Here is a 10,899-nt window from a genome sequence, read left to right as displayed (position 1 = left end):
CCAGGTGAGGATGTTGATGACTTTGCTCTCCGTCTCAACACTCTGTTGCAGAAGATGGTGTAGTTCGGCGATGACACCTACGGCAAGGAGAGAGTTGTCAAAAAGCTCTTCTGCTGCGTCCCCGAGAAGTACAAGCAGATGGCTCACTCGATCGAGTCCCTGTTGGGTCTCTCCACGATGTCGATCGAGGAGGCGATAGGTCACCTCAAGGTCGTCGACAACGATGAGCCACAGTCTCTCTCGGGGCCCATCACCACTGGTGGGAAGCTCCTTCTCACTCGGGAGCAGTGGGCTGCCTGCCAAGGTGACCGAAAGAAGGGGGAGCCTTCTTCCACGACAGGCGGCTGCAAGCGTGGCAAGCCACGCAAGGCGCATAGAGACACCCATATCGGGGTGCGAGGACGTGCCAAGGGTGATGCCCGTGAAAGCGCCCAGGGCGGCACCACCGGTAAGCACAAGCCAGCACGAGACGACACCTGCCGCAACTGCGGCCAGCTTGGCCATTGGGCCAAGGACTATCGACAGCCACGACGCGGCTAGGCCCACGTCACACAGGCGGAGGAGGAGGAGCTAGCTCTGTTCATGGCACATGCAAGCATCGAGCTACCTCCAGCGGCACCGGCCGCAGCGGCTCTCCTCCACCTTGATGAGCCAAAAGCACACGCCCTCCTCGGCGATGGCTCCGGCAACGACAAGACTGACAGGTGGTGCCTCGACACCGATGCCACCAATCACATGACCTGTCGATGGGAGTTCTTCACCGAGCTTGACTCTAGCGTCCGAGGCTCTGTCAAGTTTGGGGATGCCTCCGGCGTGGAGATCAAGGGCATCGGCTCCGTCATCTTCACCGCCGTGTCTGGTGAGCATAGGCTGCTCACCGGAGTCTACTACATCCCCCCATTGAGGAACTCCATCATCAGCTTGGGACAGCTAGATGAGAACGGTTCACGCGTGGTGGTTGAGGATGGAGTCATGAGGATTTGGGATCACCGTCACCGCCTTCTTGCCAAGGTATCTAGAAGCGCAAATCGACTCTACATCCTTAACATGCAGGTGGCACAACTCCTCTGTCTCGCTGCTCGTCGGGATGACGAGGCATGGCAGTGGCACGAGCGCTTCGGGCACCTTCACTTTGAGGCCCTGAAGCGGCTCAATGCCATGGAGATGGTGCAAGGCCTGCCGTGCCTCGACCATGTGGAGCAGCTCTGCGACATCTACGTGTTGACGAAGTAGAGGTGACTCCCTTTTCCCCAGCGGGTGAGCTTTCGAGCCAAGGAGAGGCTCGAGCTAGTGCACGGGGACTTGTGTGGCCCGGTGACACCAGCCACACTAGGAGGATGATGCTACTTCCTGCTGCTCATCGACGACCTCTCCCGCTACATGTGGGTGATGGTCCTCGATAGCAAGAGAGAGGCTGCGGATGCCATTAGGCGCTCGCAGGCTGCTATAGAGGCAGAGTGCGGCCGGCGGTGAATTCATGGTGGCTGAATTCGCGTCGTACTGTGCTGATGAGGGCATTCAGCGCCACTGCTCTACGTCATATAGCCCACAGCAAAACGGCGTCGTCGAGCGGTGCAACCAGACGGTTGTGGAGATGGCTCGGGCCCTTCTCAAGCAGATGGGGATGCTGGCTGTCTTCTGGGGAGAGGCGGTGGTGTCGGCCATCTACATCCTCAATCGCTTGCCTACCAAGGCGCTCGACGGCAGGACGTCGTATGAGGCTTGGCATGGGCGCAAGCCAGTGGTCTCCCACTTGCAGGTCTTCGGTTGCCTCATGTTCGCCAAGGAGCTTGGCCACATCAGCAAGCTCGATGACAGGAGCACTCCAGGAGTGTTCATCGGCTACGCGGAGGGCTCGAAGGCCTACCGCATCTTCAACCCGAAGACACAGCGTGTGCGCACGGCGCGTGACGTTGTGTTCAACGAAGGGCGAGGATGGGCGCGGGACGAGGCAGTGGACGACGGCTCGGCTCCAACATACGAAGACTTCACTATCGAGTACGTCCACTTCGAGGGAGTTGGGGGAGTAGGCAGCTCTTCTTCGATGAGCGCGTCTACCCCAGTCCCCGAGCCTCCATCGATCCCGGCGCTTGCTACTCCGACAGCATCACGCTCTCCAGCCAGGACCTCGGCTACGATGAGTTCTTCGCTGGCTCCACCACAGCCGGCACCGCTACACACTCCAGCACCGACAGGCACCTCTTCGGGCATGTCTACTCCAACACCAGCTCGTGTTGAGCACAGCCTAGTTGAACTCGCTACTCCGCTCTCTCACGACAAGGAGCGCATCGACGCGTACCACGACGGCGAGCCATTGCGGTACCGTACGGTGGAGAACCTTCTCGATGACTAGCCGGTGCCGGGACTAGTGCCTCATGACCTAGAGGTGTAGTTGCACCTTGCGTGTGACGACGGTGAGCCTCGGTCGTTTGCTGAGGCCAAGAAACACGCGGCATGGCACGCCGCGATGTAGTTGGAGATAGATGCGGTTGAGAAGAACCGCACCTGGGAGCTTGCTGACCTTTCTCGTGGTCACCGCGTGATCACCCTTAAGTGGGTGTACAAGCTGAAGAGGGATGAAGCCGGCGCCATCGTCAAGCACAAGGCTCGCTTGGTGGCACAAGGTTTCGTGCAACAGGAGGGGGTCGACTTCGACGACGCCTTTGCTCCCATGGCACGGATGGAGTCCGTGTGACTCCTCCTTGCGCTAGCTGCCTAGGAGGGCTGGCATGTTCATCACATGGACATCAAGTCGGCGTTCCTTAATGGCGACTTAAAGGAGGAGGTCTACGTGCACCAGCCGCCGGGATTTGCGATCCCCGACAAGGAAGGCAGGATGCTCCGCCTGCGCAAGGCCCTCTATGGCTTGCGGCAGGCACCGAGGACGTGGAATGCCAAGTTGGATTCCACGCTAAAGGGGATGGGCTTCGAGCAAAGTCCGCATGAGGCGGCATCTATCGACGGGGCAGTGGAGGAAATGCTCTGCTGGTGGGTGTCTACATCGACAACTTGGTGATCACCGGCACCAAGGATGCGGAGGTGACGACATTCAAGGAAGAGATGAAGGCCACCTTCCAGATGAGTGACCCGGGGCCTCTCTCCTTCTACCTGGGAATCGAGGTGCACTAGGATGACTCTGAGATCACGCTTCGACAGACCACCTACGCTAAGCGCGTCGTTGAGCTAGCTGGGCTCACCGACTGCAACCCAGCTCTCACTCCGATGGAGGAGAGGCTGAAGCTGAGCCGCGATAGCATGACGGAGGAGGTGGATGCTACGCAGTACCGGTGTCTTATGGGGAGCTTTCGCTACCTCGCCCACACACGGCCGGACTTGGCATTCTCCGTCAGCTATGTTAGTCAGTTCATGCAGCGACCGATGACGGAGCACCAGCAGGCTGTGAAAAGGATCATCCGCTACGTTGCGGGAACTCTCGACCACGGCCTCTACTACCCTAGGTGTCCTGGGGTGGAACACTTCGTCGGGTACAGTGACAGCGACCACGCCGGCGACATCGACACCAGCAAGAGCACGAGCGGGATCCTCTTCCTTCTCGGCAAGTGCCTCGTTAGCTGGCAGTCGGTCAAGCAGCAGGTGGTGGCTCTGTCCAGCTGCGAGGCCGAGTACATAGCGGCCTCCACCGCTTCGACTCAGGCGCTCTGGCTCGCTCGACTGCTTGATGATTTCCTCGGCAGAGACACTAGAGCGGCGGAGCTCAGGATGGACAGCAAGTCCGCTCTGGCTCTGGCAAAGAACCCTGTTTTCCATGAACGGAGTAAGCACATACGGGTGAGATACTACTTCATCCGAGGTTGTTTGGAGGAAGGGAGCATCAAGGCAAGCTACATCTACATCAACACGAAGGACCAGCTTGCGGACCTGCTTACCGAGCCTCTTGAGAGGATCAAGTTCCTCGAGCTCTGCTCTAGGATCGGGATGGTTCAACTTTCCCACAAGACGACGCACAAGACTTAGGAGGAGAATGATGGATAAGTCTCTGTGTAGGTCTTTGTGGGGCTGCAGCAGCATTGTGGTCTTGCTGCCCATCAAGAACAACATCCTTGACTGGAGGACAGCAAATGATGGATAAGTCTCTGTGTACGTCTTTGTGGGGCTGCAGCAACATTGTGGTCTTGCTGTCCATCAAGAACAGTATCCTTGACTGGAGGACAGCATGTTAGCATCTAGGACTAGCATCTAGGACAACATCTAGACAACATCTTGGACTAGCATCTAGGACATCTTAGACTAGCATCTTGACATATGCTTGGCTGGCTAGCAGCCTATAAATATGTATCCCCAACCCCTCAGGTTGACATGACATTTGGAAATAAACCAGAAAATTATCCCAACTTCTAGTATCATCCTCTTTTGATGAGAGTAAGAATTCTGCTACTACCCAGAGTAAGAATTCAGCGACTAACAGACCTGTTGTCACCATATCTATTCCTTCTTGTTGCCGACACCCTTCAAGCTCTGATCAAGAAATATGCACAAGAAATCAAACACCCGATAGATAGCTCAGCCCATTGCGCCATGCTTCAGTATGCCGATGACATGCCTATTGTCATCAAGGGAGAACTCCGTGGACTGACAATCCATTTTGCGGCAGCAACTGGACTGACAATCAACTACAACAAAACACAGTAGTGCCCATCCATCTGGATGAAAACTTGCTTCAGCAGTGCATTGGTGTTCTTGGGTGCAGACAGGAATCTTTCCCCCAGAACTATCTGAGCTTACCACTATCCTCAACAAAACTTCCAGTATCAGCATTCTCAACTTACATCGACAGAACGGACATGTTTTTGTCTTCCTGGCAGGCGAAACTGTTAAACACTATGGGCCGTGCTGTCTTCATCAACTCAATTCTTGACTCTCAGCTAGTCTATGTGATGTCCTCAATGCAGGTTCCGCCAATGGTGATCCAACAAATTGACAAGCGATGAAGGGCTTTCCTTTGGGCAGGAGATCCTCCACCAAGGACTTGGGGGGGGGGGGGGGGGGGGGGGGGGGGGGGGGGTGTTGGCGCTCGGCATCAGGGACTTTGGGAACTCAAAACATCTGCCTGCTACTTAAGTTGCTACACTGACTACACTTTGTGGACTCCTCCGCCTGGGCACAGTGGGTAAGGCAGCATGCAAGCTTAGCAAACCTTAAAAGGGGGTCTGTGTGGGCATCACTGGGAAACTCTGCGGACCATCCTACCTTTATACTAGGCCATTACCACAGTGCAGCTTGGTGATGGAGAAACCACTCTCTTCTGGACGGATGTTTGGTCTGAAGATGACGCACTGGCTGATCATTTCCCCACTCTGTCAGTCACTGCACACAGAAGGAAGCAATGGCACGCCACGCCATCCTCTCAAATCTTGAACATGCCTTCGTTAACAGGTTATCTACTCAAGCACGAGTGGATTTGCAGCAAGTAAGAGTGATTATTGCTCAATCCTTTCTCTCAGCAGAACAAGATCAGAGACTGTCACCTTTTGACTTGGGTCAAGGAAAACTCGATGCATCTGCGATATACAAGCTATTAAAGGCCAAAGGGGCACCCTCTGACCAAGCTGCAGATTTCATTTGGAATAATGCTACGCCTCCTAGAGTTCAGCTGTTCATGTGGTTTGTGTTCACGGGAAGAATTCAGTGCCGGGCCAACCTATTCAACAAGACCATCGTCGATAGCCCTTCCTGCACCTCCTGCAGCTATTCTGAAGAAACTGCAGAGAACCTGCTCTTTCATTGTGGTCCTGACGCTCAATTCTGGAGCGCCATTGGGGCCTCTTTACCGCAGACGGGGATACGGTCTAGCGACATACACACAGCCATCAAGATCTATACTGTCCTCGCGAAGCAACACAGCATGCTCATCACCCTATGCTGCTGGCAGTTATGGAATCAACGAAATGGAATTGTCTTCCGAAATGAATCACTCTCCCTATGACAGCTTCTGCTTTCATGCAAGGCCGAAGCCAAGCTATGGCGGGCAAGGCTGCCGGGAAGACAAAAGCCGATCGCTGACAACTGGTGCAGGCTTTTTGAAGCCTCAATTGAAAGCGCAATGTAAACTCATTCTTTCCCAGAACCTTTCCTATCATGTAAGCCAAAAGGCCAAAAACTTAACAAGCAATGAAATTAGGTGGGGAGTAACAACCCCCCCCCCTCCTGAAAGTAAAAAAAAAAAAAGTTTTTTTGTATAAATGGTAAATAATGGGAGAATTGCATTTTCCCTCACGCAAGTGTGAAATTGGGTAAGAGAAACAAAAACGGCTAGTGAGCTATTTATCCATGGTGTTTCCTACTTTACTCGTCTACTTCTCGTTCTAAAGAGAAGATTGTTTTAGAGATCAAGGTCTCTTAGCTCAACACAGGAATACTCATCTTATGCATCCAACAACACAAGGCATATGATGGTAGGATATAATACAAAATGCCTCTTTCGTGTGAATGCTTGTCCAACTAACCTCTCACACTTGTGGCCACAGTCGTGCACTAGTTGGTAGCGTCGGAACAAGCTCATGTGTGCAATGGCAAGCATCTCTACATTGTCATCGGTGCAAAAAAAAACAGTGTCGGTGTTTCGAACAAACACTAACTAGTAAATTTATATTTATTGTGCGTTAGATTCGGATGGTATACTAAAGGACACAAGGTTTATACTGGTTCGGGCAGAATGTCCCTATGTCCAGTTTGTTGTTGCTCGTGTTATTAGTACCGAAAAAGGTTCGTAGTAGGGGATACAAACGGTCAAGAGAGGGACATGTCCCAAGTCTCTGATGGAAAGGTCGAAAAGATGCCAAGAGCTTGGTTGCTGCTTGGTTGTGTGTTGTGTGTCGAATCGATCCATCCCCTTAGTGGGGTGCCCTGCCCTCCCTTTTATAGACCAAGGGGAGCAGGGATTACAGATGAGAGAAAGAGAAAAAAACCAGAGGGTAGAGAAGGCCCTTCGAAGGAGCAGGGTCTTCCTTTTCCCTTGTTCCTGCCCTGCTGACATGGCAGACCGTGTCAGAGATGACGTGTTCACTGATCCTTATAGGGTCGTGCCCTGGCCTCATTCAGCAAGTGGGTACGTCCTATCCTACACCGGCGGACGACGCGGCATGCCAGGGAGCCGAGGTGTGACTCTATGGGGAGTAGACGGGGAAGTGACCATACGTCCGTCACTGTAGATGATGTGAGTTTCCTTTTGGATTGTAGTGGTTGTCGTATGCTTATGTTAGGACCCGCGTCCGAGGGCTGACGGCGTCGCCCACAACACTGTAAGACAAAAGCCGGCACTTACAACACTGTTTGGGCTTTATCAGGCTGGAAAGGGCTTAAAGTGCCCATCCCATCGTATCCTGGTGGTACCTTTTTGCAGGCGTGTAGGGCATGGTCCTCGGTACTGCGGTTGACTCGAATGTCCTATCTTACCCTGTGCCCGTCATTATGAAGGAGCAAGGCGCAATCGTCGGACGAGGCGGAGCCAGCCCTTAGCCGTCGGGCGAGGCGGAGCCAGCCCTCAGGGGTCGGGCGAGTCGAGACTCGTCCCCGGTCATCGGGCGAGGCAGAGCTAGCCCTCAGTCATCGAGCGAGGCGGAGTCTGCCCCAGACATCGGGCGAGGCGAAGTCTGTCCTAGACGTCGGGTGAGGCGGAGTCCAGCCCTCGGAGGTCGGGTGAGGCGGAGCCAACCTTTTGGAGTCGGGCGAGGCGCGGCCAACCTCCGGTCGTATGGACAAGAAGTGCAGTTACGTTCTTGTCCGCTTGAAAACATTAATGTTTGATGGTTATTAGCTTCACCTCATTGGGTATCCTAGTATTAGGTCCCCAACAGTAGCCTCTGAGCCCCTGGGTGATTCAGATAGAATCACCCAGGGAGTGATTTGACTTGCCAGAGGGTGCGCGCGAGCGCACCCGACGGATGTAGCCCCCGAGCCCTAGGGTGATTCGGCTAGAATCGCCCGGGGTTTTTTTTTTCAATTCGCCAGAGAGTGCGCGCGAGCGCACCCGTTGGGTGTAGCCCCCGAGCCCCTAGGTGATTCGGATAGAATCGCATGGGGGGTATTTCGGACCCTCCGTGGTTATGGCTGTGAGATTTGGTGTTTTGACAACTAGATAGCCTAAAGGTAACCCTGGTATCCCATTCGCGGGGATTCGTCTAGGGTTAGTCCGGTTGAGACTCAATCGTGGATTGAGACTCCCTTAAGGTTCGTGTGCTTGAGTTCTGACCGCTTGTGGGTCCATCCCTCGTTGGGACGATCGTCAAAACTATTGGGCCCGCCCTCAAACTCCTGGGCTAGGGCAGGTCGGAGAAATGGTTCTTCACCCGTATCCCCTCTACGGGATAAGAGTCCTAGTCTGCCTGGGAAGACGAGATGTTCGGCGTGACTCTGGTGGGAAAGGATAGAGATTGCAGGCGCATATCCCGCGATGTGATGTGGTGGTGTATCGTGGTAGGCACGGAGATCTAGGAGGACGGTTGCCCTTCTCGCATCTGTCGCCCCTATAAAACCAAGGGGTTTGCCCCCAGGGTTCCATACTTTGCCTTCTCGCCTTCGCATCTACAACTTTCACCGCCAATCGTCTGAGCCTCCTGCGCCCGCATCGCAGCCACCGTCAAGCTCGCATCCACCCCCCTCCTAATCGTCCAATGGAGCCATGGTGTAGATCCTATATCACCCCTCAGCGCTTGGAGGGCCTCATGCATTGTGGCCTCCTTTGCTCGTAGACTATCGCTGAGGAGTGGCAGCTACCCGGTAATGAAGATGCGTCGTCACCGCCCGAAGCTTATGTTATGTCCTTTGCTCGCTTTCATGAGCAGGGATTCGCCACCCCCGCCCATAAGTTCCTTCGGGGGCTGTTGGATTACTACAAGGTGGAGTTGCAGCACCTTACTCCCAACGGAGTCCAGCACATTGCGGCGTTCGTCGCCCTGTGTGAGGGGTTTTGGGGGATTAGTCCCTACTTTGACCTGTGGTGGTATCTCTTCGTCGTCAACCTTTTGAAGAAGCGGGTCGGGAAGCAAGAGCTAAGCATGCCGGTGGGATGTGCCAGCATTCATCTCCACAACAACCGGGTGAACAAATACCTATCGATGCTTCTGTCAACCTCCAATAAGGGGTGGCATTCGCATTGGTTTTACATCAAGGATGACATTGCTGCCCCCTTGCCAGCGTTCTCTAGGCGCATCATCGAAGAGGTCCTAGAGTCGTGGAAGTGGGGTGTCCCAGACAAAGCCAAGAAGAAGATCAAGGACCATCTCACCGCCCTCCAAATTCTGAAGGAGAGGGGCATGAAGTAATGGAAATGGGGATCCCGATCTTCCATCAGGTAGTGATAACTATCGTTGTGGCAAAGAATGACACACCGATCCGGCTTCAGATCGAACCCTACAATCTTAGCACCATAACTCCTCTGGTTATCAACCGAGACACGGATCCAGTTGACCTTGTTAAGAAGGCTAATCCCTACCTACGCAATGAAGAACACAAGCAATAACAACAAAAAACAACCAAATTGTAGATGAATGATTAATCTTACGAAGTTGGGGTCTCATAAACCGATGAACGGTGAAACTGTTCTTGACATATTAATCTAAGCAAAACCCAAAAACCTAATGACGGTGGCGGCGTATGATTATAAAGGTCTTAGGATCGTCCCTACCCTGGACGCACCCTCTAATGGGCCCAAACACGATACACGGTCCAACGGACCAAAAGACGGTGTCGCAGCACCCTGGCAGATTCTGAACACTGACTTGTTTCGACGATTCCTATTGATTCTAATGGTCTTTTGACGTGAGACCACTTGGATTGGCTTCCTTATCAAATTATCTTTCGAACCATATTTGGATTGTCGAAAACAAAGTTCGGATGCGTCCTGGGTGATCAGTTTAAGGCAGACTGGTCCTAGAGGCCGAGGCAGAATCAAAATCATGTTGAACCGGGCCTCCGGTTTCTGTTGAACGTCCTTGCTGGTCATCAATGCCTCCACCTCTTCCTCTAAGTCCCTCATGACCCTCTCCAATGTTCCTAAGCAAGATAACATCATTAGGTAGTAGTCTATTCTCAAAAGTGTGAAAAGGATCACTTAAGAACGAGCTCATCTCTAAATTGAGTTGACGCATTCGAGCCCGGGTCATTGGACCTTGCATGATGGTTGGAGGATCAGTGGGTACATCTAAAGGAGTGATGTCCTCATCATCCTCCCCCTCTTGAAACTGAGTCATCCTCGACTCAAGCTCATCTTCTTCTCCCAAATAAAGCTTCAAATCTGCAATGTTAAAGGTGGGACTAACCCCGAACTTGGGTGGTAACTCAAGTTTGTAGGCATTATCATTTATTTTCTCAATTATCTTATAAGGACCAGCTGGCATTAATTTAGACTTACGCAGCTTAGGAAATCTATCTTCTCTCAAATATAACCAAACCAAATCACCCGGTTCAAGTTTAATTTCTTTTCTACCTTTACTACCAGCAATTCTATACTTTTCATTCATTCTTTCAATATTTGCTTTAGATGTTTCGTGTAACTTACGAATGAAATCAACACGCTCTCTAGCATCACAATGTGTTCTTTCAGTGGTAGGTAAAGGCAAAAGATCAATAGGAGCGCGAGGGTTAAAACCATATACTACCTGAAAATGACTTACCTTGGTGGTGGAATGTTCCGCCCTATTATATGCAAACTCCACATGCAGCAAACATTCTTCCCACATCTTTAAATTGCGCTTCAAAATTGCTCTCAACATGGTGGACAATGTTCAATTCACTACCTTAGTTTGCCCATTAGTTTGGGGATGATATGTTGTAGAAAACAGCAGCTTAGTCCCCAATTTATTTCACAAAGTGCGTCAAAATGACTCAAGAATTTTGCATCACGATCTGAAACAATAGTAGAAGGCATACCATGTAAGCGAA

Source organism: Miscanthus floridulus, chromosome 13 (assembly GCF_019320115.1).
Source record: "Miscanthus floridulus cultivar M001 chromosome 13, ASM1932011v1, whole genome shotgun sequence".
NCBI classification, from domain to species: domain Eukaryota; kingdom Viridiplantae; phylum Streptophyta; class Magnoliopsida; order Poales; family Poaceae; genus Miscanthus; species Miscanthus floridulus.
Note: the sequence above shows the minus strand (reverse complement) of the source record.